At 42.2% G+C, this 14,148-nt stretch overlaps 1 protein-coding gene across 4 annotated transcripts in view; it reads left to right on the top strand.

Moving 5' to 3' along the window:
* PIK3CB (phosphatidylinositol-4,5-bisphosphate 3-kinase catalytic subunit beta) overlaps positions 1-14,148 on the top strand; it is a 76,053-nt gene that overhangs the window by 21,914 nt on the left and 39,991 nt on the right. For all 4 annotated transcript variants that reach the window (XM_072344871.1, XM_072344868.1, XM_072344869.1 and 1 more), the window contains one exon: positions 11,420-11,539. The gene's annotated coding sequence lies outside the window, so the exon portion shown is untranslated. The remainder of the gene's footprint in view (positions 1-11,419; positions 11,540-14,148) is intronic.

Here is a 14,148-nt window from a genome sequence, read left to right as displayed (position 1 = left end):
ATTTACTCTAAAAAGAGCATCAAGATGAGTACTGGAATTACTGTCTTGATGCAAAACCTACACTACATAAGTGACACCACTTTGTTTCTTTTAGAACTATTAACCATGCGTGCTTTTGATAAGCAGTGTTGTTTTTAATGTTCCATATGAAACTGAACTACAGGAAGTTTTCTTCCGCTTCCGTATATCTTGGTGTAATTTGCAGTAGTTACTCTGATTTTTGGATAAGTGTTGTGAATTCTGCACCAAGCTATCCTAAGAGAAATTCCATCACAGCAGCATCCAGCATTATGCTTGTGCAGTTTAGTCTATGTGTTGCTGTAATGCTGAACCGTTTTACTTCCAAAGTTCAGTTGCTTAATGATCCTGGATTTTTATCTTCTTCACATTTATTTCTGCTTTTATTGTTAACAGAAACTTCTGAGCAAGTGAGGTATGGTGCCTTGGGGCAGTGAGCTGACCTGGTGAAATAGATCTGCCTCTGCAAATGACCGCTTCCCAAGAGGTCTTGAGGAGCTGTGAATACTGCTGGTAAAATAGCTGTATAAATACCCTTGGCTGCAGAAACTGTGACCGAATGGTACAGATATGTCCTATAATGGAAAAAGAATTTGTGTTGTGGGTTGAATTTTAGTGTCTGTATGTGATGGTATGTTGCATGAGTTTACTTGTAAGAGGAGGAGGCGAGAAGCCAGTGATTTCTGATTTCTCTTTATGTGCCTTGCAGGTAATAAGTGCATTTATGGTGATGTCTTTTGGAAATGGAGTTTTGGGATATACCAGAGTGAATGTTGTAAACTTCTTTTCCCAATGTTCTTATGAGGCTTTTTTTCCCATTCTTCTTGTGTCCAATGTAGGAAACAGAGATTTTTGTCTTAACAATTTTCATCAGTTCTAAATTAATTGATGAGGGGCCCACTGGGACCTCGGTGTTTGCCCTTCTTTGGGTCATTGCTGTACTCCCCCTTGCCTCCAGACACTGCAGTGACTGGAGTTAGAGGTGTGTGGTGATGCTAAGATGGGTTCAGTGATACAAGTCTTGAGGTTTGGCACGGGCGTGGGAGCTGAGCTTGGTGGTAGAAGTGGAGAAACACATCTATGGAAGATGTGAGAGCATCTGCTTTTAGAAATGTTGTCTGTTAAGAGGAATTAATAAGAATATTAGCATCTCTTTGGTTTTATTACGCTGTATTGTTATGAAGCACTTGCCATTTTTCAGTGGTTTTGGAGGTCCTTCATTGGTCTGTTTGAATACATAGAAAGTGTGTAAACAGAGAAATGGCGTATTTCAGAAATGAAGGTAGGAACTGTCAGCTGCTCAGCAAAGCTTTTGTGTTGAAAGTGCAATAGCTGCTTTCTGTAGGATGGACTTGATGTTTTCAGAGGCTCACAGCACTGTTCTCAGATGGTTTTATGACACATTTAATTTACCTGCCCAACTTGGGCCAGTTTCTCAGCAGGATGCTTTGGAAGGTATGCAGGTAGTACTGGCTGAGTCAGAAGCAGGGATCCTTGGGCAGGGAAGTACTTAGTGGGATAGACAGACATATACAGGTTTGAATATAAAAGCTTCACAAATCTTGTGTGCACTCTCCTGATGTTGTGACCGAGCCGGTGTTTAAGGGGGTGAAGCATCTGCAGAGCTGCTCAAAGCTGTTTACTCTTAGGAGTGATTTCAGTGTGAAGGGCACGTGTCTGTGTGTGGAGGAGAGCTGTCTGGTATTTGAGGAGCGTATTTGGGAATTGGTGTGATAAGTGCTGACTGGAAGGTGGTGAGCAGTAATTGTGAGCACTCTTAAGTGAGGAAAGGCATCCTTAGTTTGGCAGACTGTCAGCAGCAAGTGATACATTCATCTTTGGCAGAAAGCTCTTGCTAGCACACACACAGCAAAAAAAAGCTTTATTTTCTGCTTTATAACAACAAAGGGGAGAAGAGATTATCAGTCCTTTGCAGCTGATATTGTTCAGCTTCTTTGAGACATCCCTGTCAGAGGCACAGAGTGGCTTTGACAAAAATCCTTTTGTATTTTATTCCAAATGACAACTAAAACCCCCCACAACTTTCTGTTGTAGTGACAGGATGCCTCCATCTGTGTAACTAACATTTCTTCATGTAATTTTATTATGCTTACACAGTTTCAAATAAAACTTTGTAATATCACCAGATTTCAAATGATGTTTAAAGATACGGGGATAGCACTTCTAAATAGGTTATAAAGGATGTGTGGAGTGTGCTGGGTGCTCATCCTAGGCCAGTTTTGCTTTCTGGCACTTCAGAAGCACTGATTATTTCTACTGGTAGTGTTAGTGAGATTCTGAAATCATTTTTTAATTAACCATGTTTCTTTATGCTTGATTTAGATGATATAGGCACGTTGACAGTTCTGTGAAGCTCAAGGTAATGGTCTTTGTGCTTCATCTGAGTAATAACTCAGATATATATATATATATATTATATATATTTTACTGACTTGTTGCCTTAAATATCGGGGTACGCTTTTTGAATACCAAATGTGATTCTGCATAGTTTAGTAGTACTAATTAGTTTAGTTTAGTAGTACTAATAGTTTAGTAGTACGACTTTAGTAGTACATAGTTTAGTAGACCACAACTGAGTTGTTCCCTTATCATTTGAATTTGTAGTAATTTCATACAGATCTGCATCAGCTGTATGGCTTTTGAAATTTAATCCACGTCTGGGTGCTTCCATCCTTTCTGTTACTGCAAAAACACTGGATTCCAAGTCATATCCCCCATAAAATGACAAAGTAGCTCTTTGCTGTATAAGGACAGAAATCCGTATCTCTTTCTACATTTTAAATAAAGAACTTCAGTCTCTGTAATTTTCCCTTTAATCCATTTTGCTTAATGTTGAAGCTTCCATGTTAATTCTCCTGGGTGAGAAATGCTGTGGGTAAAGGCTGGGGACCTGCTGTAATTAGGTTCTGTTTCTAAGTATGTCACACGGCTGCTGCTGGAGCTTGGAGTTCAGTTATAGCTGTGTGTTCTCATCAGGGCTTTAGGGGTGGGGCTGTTTCTTCCCTTTCTTGGTGTCTTTGCTTAATAAAATTTTATTGCTTTTACGTCCTTGAAGATAGGCATTATCTGCAGTCATGGCCCTGGAAGCGCGTGAGATCCTACTGTAAGATGAATGCAAACAGCTAATTGAAAATTACTTTGCTGCTGCTAAGGCAGTTGAAATGTATAGCAGAGAAACAATATGCGCTTTGAAAGACAATGGAGAAGCTGTAGATGTATTTTGATGTGGCTTCAGTAAGAAAAACAACCATATGTACGTCACCCCAACTGTGCCAGCTGATGCACAGCCTGACTTTGCCTGCTCTCCATGAGAAATCTCCCTTCTTGTATAATGAACATGTTTTCTTGCAGGAGGAATTATTTGTAACAAGCAGTATATGCAGGCTGTAGTACAGCAGCTGGTGTTTTTCTAAAGCATGATATTAAAAGATAGAATATTTATTATACTGATGTAAAGGGAAAAGAAATGCAACTGATGAACCTCCCTCTATTTATATCCATTTCCTCTATTATTCCTTTTCCACTGAACTTCTTGGTAGAGGTACGGGAAGGAAAAGCACTTGCAGCCTTTCTTTCTCACTGCAGCACATCACTATAGCGTCCCTTTGTTGTGTTCTTCTTAAGGTGATTCTTTTTATTTCTTTAAGGCCAATACTCTGTGGAGTGGTAAAAATGAAATAAAATAAGGGTCTCAGAGCCAGACCTAATATTACCAATTATTATGATGCTGCTTCATTAATTTAATGGACATTGTTGACCTGGAACGACACTTGATACATCTGCTCTGTTTTAGCTCTGTCTGTGGAGTACTGAAGAGATGTATGTATATAATTACGGTCTTCCTGGAAATTGGGTGATCTTCAGAAATAAGAGTGTTCCTGGTGCTTTGAGCCTCTGTGTTTTAATGATGAATGGGTCTGGTTTACTCCAAGGAAGATTTCTTGGGATGCAGCAGCAAATGAAATGCTTTAAGTGTTTGATTTTCTGTTTTCTGTGAAGTGCTTTGCGTTCTGTGATGTGCTTGTGAGAAATAAGACAAGGTTATGGGGGGACTTCCATGTTTGCTTTCTGATTTGTCGTGGGAGAGAACTTGAAGGGAAGGGAGTGAAAGGAAATGTTGATCAGGTCTTCTCTTAAGACTTGTACCAAGAGCAAGTTTTTGTTACCAAGTGTAGTGTTGCCATTTTTATGACAGTGGAGCCATTATACTCCTCCACACCTTGCCTGTGGGAGCAGCTCCGAGCATTTGCTTTCAGTCCAGCCCTCCTCGGGCTCCTCTTCAGCCTTGTGGTTTTGGAGCTGTTATACAGACATGTAAGAATGCTGTCTTTTATTCTTTCCAACTTGCTCTTTCTGGTTCATCTCAGCATCGGGAATTACTTTGCAATTGGATCGTATTGAATATGGAATTGTTCTTGATCTGGTTAGTGCTGTTTATCCAACAGTATCTACAGTCATTCACCTGTGCTGGAGCCCTGCCAAGCAGGTTGCTGTCTTTACAAAGAATTCCCCAAGTGCTTCTGCTCTGTGCCAGTGTTTCCATCACGCAGGGCCAGAGCTGCTCAGCTCTTTGTGCTGGCGCACAGCCCCGTGCACTGAAGGGTATGTTTTTACTTTGCTGAGAAGCAGGTCTGTAGGAAGAGGTCATTCTCTGACCTACTGAAACTTCATTAATGGAGGAATCTGAAAAATGCTGCGTAGCATATGTTACCGTGCTGAGCCTTGCAATTGAGAGAAATGAAGGGTTTTTGCTTTCTTTTTGTACCAGATAGTTTGTAATTCTTGGTAACATAGATACAAGTAGTGGAAAACATTATCTCTGTTTTCAGAACTGACTTTCTGAACCCAATCTAGGTTTGAGCTGTTGACTTGATAAGAGAAGGGTTGTTTTGGTCTTTGCTTGCTTCTAGACTTCTCACATTTGGGGCCCTTTGATAATATCATGCTGTGTAACCTCATGCTCAAGTTGGTGGATATATCTTTTTTTCCTGAAATAAAATAGGAAACAAACAAGCCTCCCGTGAGCAGGGCCAGGTATCAGCATGCTTGTGGTGGTGTTCTTCCTGTGTTTGGTACTTCATCACTGTCAGAAATGAACCTGATCCATTAATTAATGTTAGGGGAGGGGCAGAGTTACTGCCCTGCTGTTATTTTTTAAACTAGGTTGGTGATGCTATTTGTCAGCTCTCAGACATAGGGGGCTTCGATAGTCACACGCTTTTAGTGTTAGAGAATGGATGCAGCAGCTGATTGAGATGAGATCTTTTATGGAAATATGTTATGGGAGGCAGTCTGTGAGTGTATCCTGCACTGCAAAAACGCGGCTAACAGAAGGAATGAAAGAACCTGCTGTAAACAAAAGTATCAATGCAGACGTTTGTATTAGAGCCTGTAAAAGTGATTGTCTTAATTTGTCTTAGAAAATTGGATCTAGGGGTCACTCACAGATTCATTTCGTATTGTAGGTTGTTCACTGAGTGCCCCTGTGTGGACCCGTCTTAAATTCATTCATAAGGAAGAAAAGGAAAAGGGGGATCATAAAGCTGCCATCATTTCCAAGCCTCAGAGGAGATGCAAGAATTAAGGCAGAAACTGAAACTTGTATTCCGGTATGCTGTAGGTTTCTGTTCAGTTCTGCCTGTGCTCCCCCTCTTATTTTAGTGCCTGAGGGTTTGCTGGTGAGCAGCGATGAACAGGAACATGGTTGTCCTTGCTCTCCTCAGCCCCTGCTCATCCTGCTCCTGAGTTCCCCTTTCAGTTCTGTAGCACAGCTGAGGTTCTTGGATGGTTTCTGTACACACACACTGAGAGCCAAGTCTATGTATTCTGGCATGAAATGTGCAACTCCTTTGGTGCTCTGAGTTTGCAGCACCAGGGTACGAGGCAGTGAAGTCTCTCTACCTGAAAGAGGAGTGAATGAGGAGCGAGAGCAAATGGAAACACACAGCATTTCATTAACCACTAGAACTTTGTAGATTTGCTCTTGAGTGCTGGATGTAGCTGAAGGTAAACTGCATTTGTTACACCTTGGAATTTTTCTTCCTTCAAGACAAATATTGTCAGTGATGACTTTTAGTTCTGGTAATACCCACTGCATATGTTAGTGATGAAATAATCACTGTTGATATTTATCATGTAGTAATATATGGAATTAAGCAGCAAGTTGGACTGCTGCAGGTTGTCTTTGAAGTACATTTAATTTGACTGTGCTGTGTTAGTTCAGATCTGTTGCAATCCACTCTTTGGAGTTTGTTTTAGTCATAAAGAATAAAGCCCTTAAAGCTGTCATTGGGAGCCAAGTGGGAAGTAGCTTCACAAAATGGTTTGTAACAATCAGCTACTGAAACATGTATTGTTTAGCCTCACTATTTAACTCTGTTAATGGGCTCTCATTTATATAAAATCAAGTATGCACACTTAAAAAGGTGGAATTTGGGAAGTAAACAGCAGTAAATTTGCACGGCTTCACCATATTAGGCATTTACCAGAGGAATTGGGAAATGAAACTCTGGCATCTGAAAGTACTGAAGAAAACAGGCTGCATGGAGAAGAACACAGGAAACAGCAACCAGGACTCGTCCTTTTCTTACTGTTATCAAATAACAAACTTATTGCCACGAGATCTTTGCAGAACCAAGGTGAGGGCTCCATCTTTAGTTTCTCTGTGTAAAATACAAATGCATATTTATTGATTTGGTAACTTTTGGATGGGAGCACTAGGATTTGTTCTGGAGTGCTTCTGCATCTATGAGACAGCAGTGAGAAGAAAATACATTACGTAGAAAGGACACATCCAAAATTGTGACAGAGTGCCTTGTCAGGGCATCTTGAAGATGTTTCAAAGAGTTTAAGGCAGAGGGAATGTCTGAATTTAGAATGGCCTTCAGTTCATTAAGTGAATATAAGATTCCTTTATCAAAAAGCAGTGATGGGGAGCTAATGTTGTTCTTTAACAACTCCAGTTGACCTGGTGTTCTGTGCTACACCAAACAACTAACTTCAGAAGTAGGTTTTAGAACAAAGTGTGGGTCATAATTGTGCTATGGTACAGGACCAAAAGATCCAGTACATCGCTCAGGTCTCACACATACAGGAATTGCTGTGCTGCATACTCCCTCCCAGAGGTTTCTGTGTATAAACTGTGATTTTTCTATTCTCAAACACTGCTTTAGAGTAATGAAAATCCACACGAGATCAACCTTTTTTTCTGGCATTCAATCTGTTTTCATGGACTGGAAGACAGAGTTTTGCAATGTGAGCGCTGAGGGTGAGCAGTGATTGCAGACTGGTGGTTGGCAGCTCATTAGCTCTTGCAGTCACCTCTGTATACGTGCTGGGGAGTCGCACAGGGTGATGGATCCTTTTGCCTCTGCCTGCATTGCTCCCCAGCAGTTCAGCCTTACAGCCTCACACTGCAGCATGTGCAGGTATGGATTTGTTGAAAGAGGGGCTCTGCTGGTGTGATTGCAGAGACTACAGCTTCCAAATCTTTCCTTCCATACAGCAGATACAGAGAACTGGAGTGAAATACAGCTCCACCTGGGGATGTTAGTGAGTGGTGGCTCTGACAGGAGGTAGGAGGGCTTGCATATACATACAGATGGGTCTGTTCAATCCAAATTACTTGTTCTTCGTCACCAACTTTGCAACTACAGAAACAACCAGCTGAGTAATCACTTGTGCCCTAAGCTGGACTGGAAGTGGAAATGAGCTGGAAAATGTAACTCAATTGACTCTGTGTTTATGAATCAATATAAAGCAAATCTAAGCACTCGTTTGTGAGTCATCAGAAATCAAAAGAACACTGCTGTTTTTATTTAATGGTCATGTGCAGCCTAGAACATTGTGATTTGAGCTGCTAAGCACCCTCACATCTGACACATTCTCATGCCCAGAATCTCTCCAAGGATGCTGTGTATTCTGCAATTGCTGTTATCAACACAGACTGCCGTCCAACTCTCTCCAGCACTGAGCACATCTGCAGGGTCTCCCTCTCATACAGAGACTGTGCTAATCTTAATTTCAGTGTTCTGCTCTCAGGTTCGAGGGATGGTAGACTGGCTAACCGAGACAGAGGGAAAAACTCTATCTGCCAGAGTCTTTTTTTGTTAAGCTTCATTGACAGTGAGGTGTTCCACTTCTGCTTTGCCCAGAGGCGTTTCCTTTCAAGGTGGCAGAGCAGAAGAGAAACACTTGAATTGTTCTTGGAATTATTTTTTTTTCCTAAGTGGTTGGATTTTGTTTTGTTTGTTTGCTTAGACTCTTGTTTGTTGACCCTGAATTGCCATTTGAAAGTTGCTGCCCTTTTCTCCTTCAGCTGAGCGCCTTTCATTGCTCAATGCTGATAAGAACTCTGAGTCTTTTGATTGTTTTATTGTCTTTGTAAGGGTTAAAGACCGTCTTTCCATGGTGTCTAGTTCTAAACCGGAATGCATAGTGGGGTTACTGGGTTCCATAGCCCTAAGTGCCATAGGGATGATCACCTTACACAGTTTGGATACCAAAGGGAATTTCACCGAGGTGAGCCACAGCGTGCTGAGGCTGTGAGTAAAGTGAACATGGGGCTGCTTCTAAGGGTGAGTCACAGCTGCTGGGTACAGAGCTCCTGATCTGAGCCACCCCTGGGGAAACATAACTGCGATAGCCGGTTCTGCTTAATGAAGACAGGTAACTGAATGTAGCTTCAGATCACACTGCTGGTGTTATGCCTTTAACTTAAAGGGGAACACTGGCCTGCATTTTTTAAAGTTACTCATGAAAATTCTTTGTGGTCTTTGTTTTGTCCATATTAAGAAAGGAAAAATAGATCAGGGCTGTAATTGACCTGTGGTTCTGACACAGATCTCTTATGCAACTCATTTGGCTTAGAGCTTGGCATCCTGTAGTTTCTGTCTCTGCTCGTTTTGTTTCGTGTTATTATTTTCTGTGGCTATTTTTATGTGATGAGAGCTTGCAGCTATGTGCCTATTTTGGTCTGCTTATGGAGATTGTGTGTGAGATAAGTGGGCTTCATAGAACAATCAGTTGTTCTGGATTATGAAGTGAGGTAGTTCAGAACAGCCTGAGGCTTTTTTGGTTTTGGTATTGTTTTTGACCAACTATAAACAATGATTCAAGTGGAACATATAAGGCAAAACACTACTGTGTGTGAAACTGCGTTCATTATCAGTTAAAATGTTTTATCTTGATATTAGTGCATAAATAATTGCCACCTTTAAGGGATGCAAAAACGTTCTCTCCTGTTGAAGTGATGAGAGGCATAGGATGGTCCCTCTGTGTGGTTCTCTTGCTTTGCCTATCTCGGAGATATTCTTTTCAGATTTGGGCTTTCAATTGGATTTGAAATTTGGGCTGAGCTGTGCAGTGTGTGGAAGTTGGAGATGGCTGGGATGTAACCAAACGTGAACTGCGACAAGCTCTTCCTGCTCCGTGTTAATTCCTGACCTTCAGCCATGGCGTAATTACTGAGAGTGAAAGTTCTTGAAGGATTTTCTGCCAATTGCTGCTGAAATGGGATGGAGGAAAAAATACGTTGCTATATTTTTCTCAGTACTTTCTTCACTGAAAGATGTTTACTGTGTTCTCTGGTGGTTAATCCTTGTCGTATCTCAGACTTGGTAAAATACTGAGTTTTATCATTGCTGAATGGATGCTATGGGAACTAACTTAGCCTGGCAACCACTTGTCCAGTCCTCGATGTTATCAAGAGCATGAAATGCATGAGACAGCTTTGATGTGGCTGAAGATGTGAAACAAAAGTGGTTGAACCCTACCTGTTTGTTTCTGTGTGTACAGCTGTCTGTAACGTCTGCTCACGCTTTCAGCAGTGCTCCTGGTGCCTCCTCAGTGCTTCCTTCCAGTGTGGATCTATTGCAGAGAGAAAGATGGGCAGGCAGTGGCTGTCTCTGTCACTCAGCCCACTGCAGGTTCTGTAACATAACGCACACTAGCAAATGCTTTCTGTGTATGTCCTGGCCGAGCTTGCAGGCAGCCTGTCAGATGGGTCTTGGAGCTGTTACATTGGAGAGGATTGCAGGGCCAGCAGCTTAGCCAAATTATATGTGTGGCATCTGATGTTGCTTCTGAGAGGTTTTTAGTGGGGGGAGAGAGGTTGTTGGATTTGTTTTTGAGTGGCCTCCATCCCCAGTGTATGATTGCATTTGAATGTGTACTGGTATCTGAAAGCTTGACTGGATGTGAGCTGCATTTACGCCAATCCTTCAAAACCTCTGTTGTGCTGGTCTGAACACCGAGAAATGCTGGGTTCATTTTTTAGTGCCTGGCTTACTTGGTTTTTGGATTAGTTCATACCTTTGTGCACCAAAAGCTTGCTTCCAAAAAGTTGTACATGGAGCTGCAATTTCATTTCTTTTCCATGTGTAAGCAGATAGGGCAGCAACTACTTTGCTCCAAAACCGCTGAAGAAAACTCAGTTGCTTCACAGCGCTATTCATGCTCTGCATGGGCCGGAGGAATGACAGCCCTTGTTCCTGATCCGTGTACTGTGCTCAGGGTGTGCTGTTGCTTGTGAGAGGAGAAAAGTAGTTACCTGCCCTGTGTTTTGTGGCTTGGCTTACAGGTGGAGAGAACCTGATAGCACTACTTTGTTTTCAGTGTAGGTTTAAATGTTTCTGTTTGCTTGTTTAACTTTACTGTGAGAGCCTTGTTTGCAATGTTGAGCTAATGGAGGTATTGGCTCTAGAGAGGCCTTTTGTCCTGTGCACCTGTGCAGGATGTTGATGAGAGGAGACCTATCGAACCATTCTTCTGCTGTTTCAAGGCTGAAATGTGCATAGGAAAGATGGGATGACTTGTGTGTGGAGTCCAGTTCTCCACAATAGAACTGCAGATGACATAACACTTTTAACAATAAAGCAAAATGAAAGCTTACAGCCATCAATAAATGAGAGAATACTTCTAAGAGCATGAGGGTCGCTTTGCATTTCCCCTTTTGTTGCCTTTAATTGCAGGGCTGTGGGTTGGTCTGATCCAAATGGGGTGTGCAAAAAATATTAAATATAAAAATATTTATATTTAATATTTATTAATAATAAATTAATATTATTATATTTATTTTATATTAAATATAAAAATATTTGCAGCAGCTGACAAAGTCGTTCACCTCTGGCTGTGTAGGAGCACTTGGTTGTCATTATACCTACACTGTTAGAAATGACTCCCTCTTTGTTTTTTCCTTTTCTTTGAGGATTTGGCATTCATGTAATGATTAGATTTTGTGATGCGAATGTGATGTCATTGTATTTGAAAAGAGACAAAACGTGTGCTTAGATATTGCTGCACACGCAGTTTATGGCACTAAACAAACTGAATCGCTTGAACTTTCATTTTGTGAATTACATTGTTTGCTTTTCTTTCTTAGGTCGCATTTGGGTCATGCTGTAGGACCTTCTGAGACAACAGGATTAATAGTTAGAAAACAATGGTTAAAAGAAGTAACTTCAGGATACAGTGAGACTGAAACAGGAACAGATTCTCCGGAGTAAGTATTACAGATTTATTCATTTTCTGTTTGTGAATCAGTAGCCCAGATGTTCGGCTGTTAACATCAAGGAAGTCAGAAACTCCGTACTCATCCCAGTCAGTCCGTTGCAATGGGCGTTCCTTTGGACTCTGCAGCACCTACAGCCTTGGTAGCAGTTGTATCTCAGGAAATCTGGGTAGTCTTCACTTTGTTTTTTGTTCTCTGTGTGTTCTGGGTGTGGCTTTGAGTAGGATGTGTTGTACTGCAGCCATCAGTACATGGAACCCTCATGCTGCTGGCAAATTTGAAAGCCCTGTCTGCATCTCCAGTGGAATCTGACATCTGATTTCTCTGTAGCTTTCTACATCTGACCATCTGCGTGCGGCTTTGATCTTTTATTTATCAGCATTTTAAATACAAAGTAATTATTGTTTCCTTTTTGACGGATTAAATTGTTCTGTGGGAGTAAACATGTTCTCTCTTTTGTGAAGCCGGGTGTTTTTTCTTAATGAAAAGAGCCACAAGAACGTTGACTAGGTTCACAGTGTTTACACTTCAAATGTGATAGGCAGCTGTGCTTACAATGTGCCAAGTGCCAAATATGCCCTTTCTCCATTAGCCCCGAGTCACTGTGCGTTTTGTCTGCTGACTCTTTAGGGCAAGGAGACTTGTATTCTAATTTGCAAAGTGTTACAGAGTGTGAATGAGAGTGTCCTTCCCCCAGCATGGGCTGTCACTTGGTGACCAGAACCCACTGCAAGAAGAGGGACTGGAGCTCTGAGTCCTCTCCTGGAGGGTTGCTTTTAGGTACAACCTCACAGGTTTTATTTCTCTCTCCTTTTCTCCTCTCACAAAGCAATGAGCTGCACTGTGAATCTGACCAGAGCTATAACTGAAGTGGCAACATAGGGTGTTGTTTGCCTTACCTGTTGCTCAGCCAGGCTGTGGTCTCTGGATTATAGAGTTTGATCCCGCAAGTCAATATCTCTGTGGCACTAGCTGGGGACGGGAGGAGGGATGATGGCTTTTGCTGTTGGTGGCAATGTTTTCCCATATTGCAGTTCCATCATGCACCAAACTAGCAGAAGTCTCCAATGGGTGGATCTCAGATGTCTCTTTCTTTACCAAGTCTTTTTAACTTCTGGCTCTAGCGAATTACAGGCTGGGACATCTGCGTCTCATTTATGGTATGAAGAAGCTTAGCTGCCTGGCCGTGAGCTGTGTGCTTTGGTACCAGGTTCCCAGACGTTTAGGTACTGATACAGTGTGACTTTATTTGCATACTTCAGTTGCTTGAGATGGGGAATGTAATGGTTTTCCCCGCACCTTATTTGCATCAGCTGTGAGGTATCTAAACGTTATCGCGGAGGTTAGAAATGGGGGAAAATCCGGATATTTTTCTGTCTGCAGCTGATTTGACTCGTGCTGTGCGCTCCGTGAATGTCATTTGACGGGAGCGCGGGCCGTGCACGTGGACGCGCAGTTAGGACCGGGCAGGCGATGCGCACCTCCGTGCGGCGACCGCACGCCCCGCCCGCCGCGTTGCTGCAGCGCCCCCTGGTGGTGGCCGCCGTCCCCGAGGGCTGCCGGGACCGGCGCTGCCCCGAGCGCTTCCACCTGGGGGCTGAGCCCAAGGGTGGGTCCGGCTGGCTCCCACAGGTCCCTTCCAGCCTAAGCTGTTCTGCGATTCTTAGATTATCTTTGCTATTTCTGGTCCTTATGATGAGTGGCCAGGGCTGCTTTCAGCATTACTAACATTATTCACGTGACAGAAATATTGGATGTGTGCAATTTTCAGGATTATTCCTTTCTACTACATGGCTTTGTACTTCATGTTGTCTTTATAAATAAATGTCATGCTAGCTGCATGAAACATATCTGGGTGTTTGCTTTAGGCTTGTGTTGGTGCATTTCTTTCAGTGCTTGTTCATCCTTGAGCAGCCCTGTTCATATGGCATCTGACTGTCAACTACCATAGGGCTGACGCTGACACAGGTACTGCAAGAGAACAGCTGCTGGTGGAAAGCAGAAAGTCAGGCAAAATGGATCTCCACAAGAAATGGACCCCTTCAGGGAGAACGTCTGGACCAATGCATCTGCTCCATCCCCTTACAGGGCATTTTTCTGCCTTTCAGAATGCATGGCATCGCTGTATTTGAAGCCTAGGTGAAGCCCACTAGTGTGACAGTGCTGTGTTTTGGTCTGTGCTCTCTCCTTTTAGGAACAAACTGAACTCCTCGCTAATTAATTTTTCATTGTTTTTAATTATTTCAGTGTAACTCCTCTTTCTGGATGTATCAGAACTAATTGAAAAGTGAATCTTCTAGTCCCTGTGTGAAGAGTTACCTATATATGGGGAAATCTCAATTTCTGGTCTTCTTTTACAGAAGGCAGTTATCTAGCTCATACCTCAGAGATGTGATGTTTGAGTAGCTGAAGGGAATGATTGGCTGCTGGTGAAATTGGATGGATTAGGTCCATTTATACAGTTTGAAATGAGATTAATAAGTAACCATATCCACAGTTAGATGCCTTAGAATTAAATATTTGCATATATATTTTCCTCCTTATTTACAGTGAACAGATAATTATTCTGAATGAGAGAACAGCCAAGAAAAAACTAGGGA

Source organism: Excalfactoria chinensis, chromosome 9 (assembly GCF_039878825.1).
Source record: "Excalfactoria chinensis isolate bCotChi1 chromosome 9, bCotChi1.hap2, whole genome shotgun sequence".
In the NCBI taxonomy this organism is placed as follows: Eukaryota; Metazoa; Chordata; class Aves; order Galliformes; family Phasianidae; genus Excalfactoria; species Excalfactoria chinensis.
This window is presented reverse-complemented; position numbering and strand designations above follow the sequence as displayed.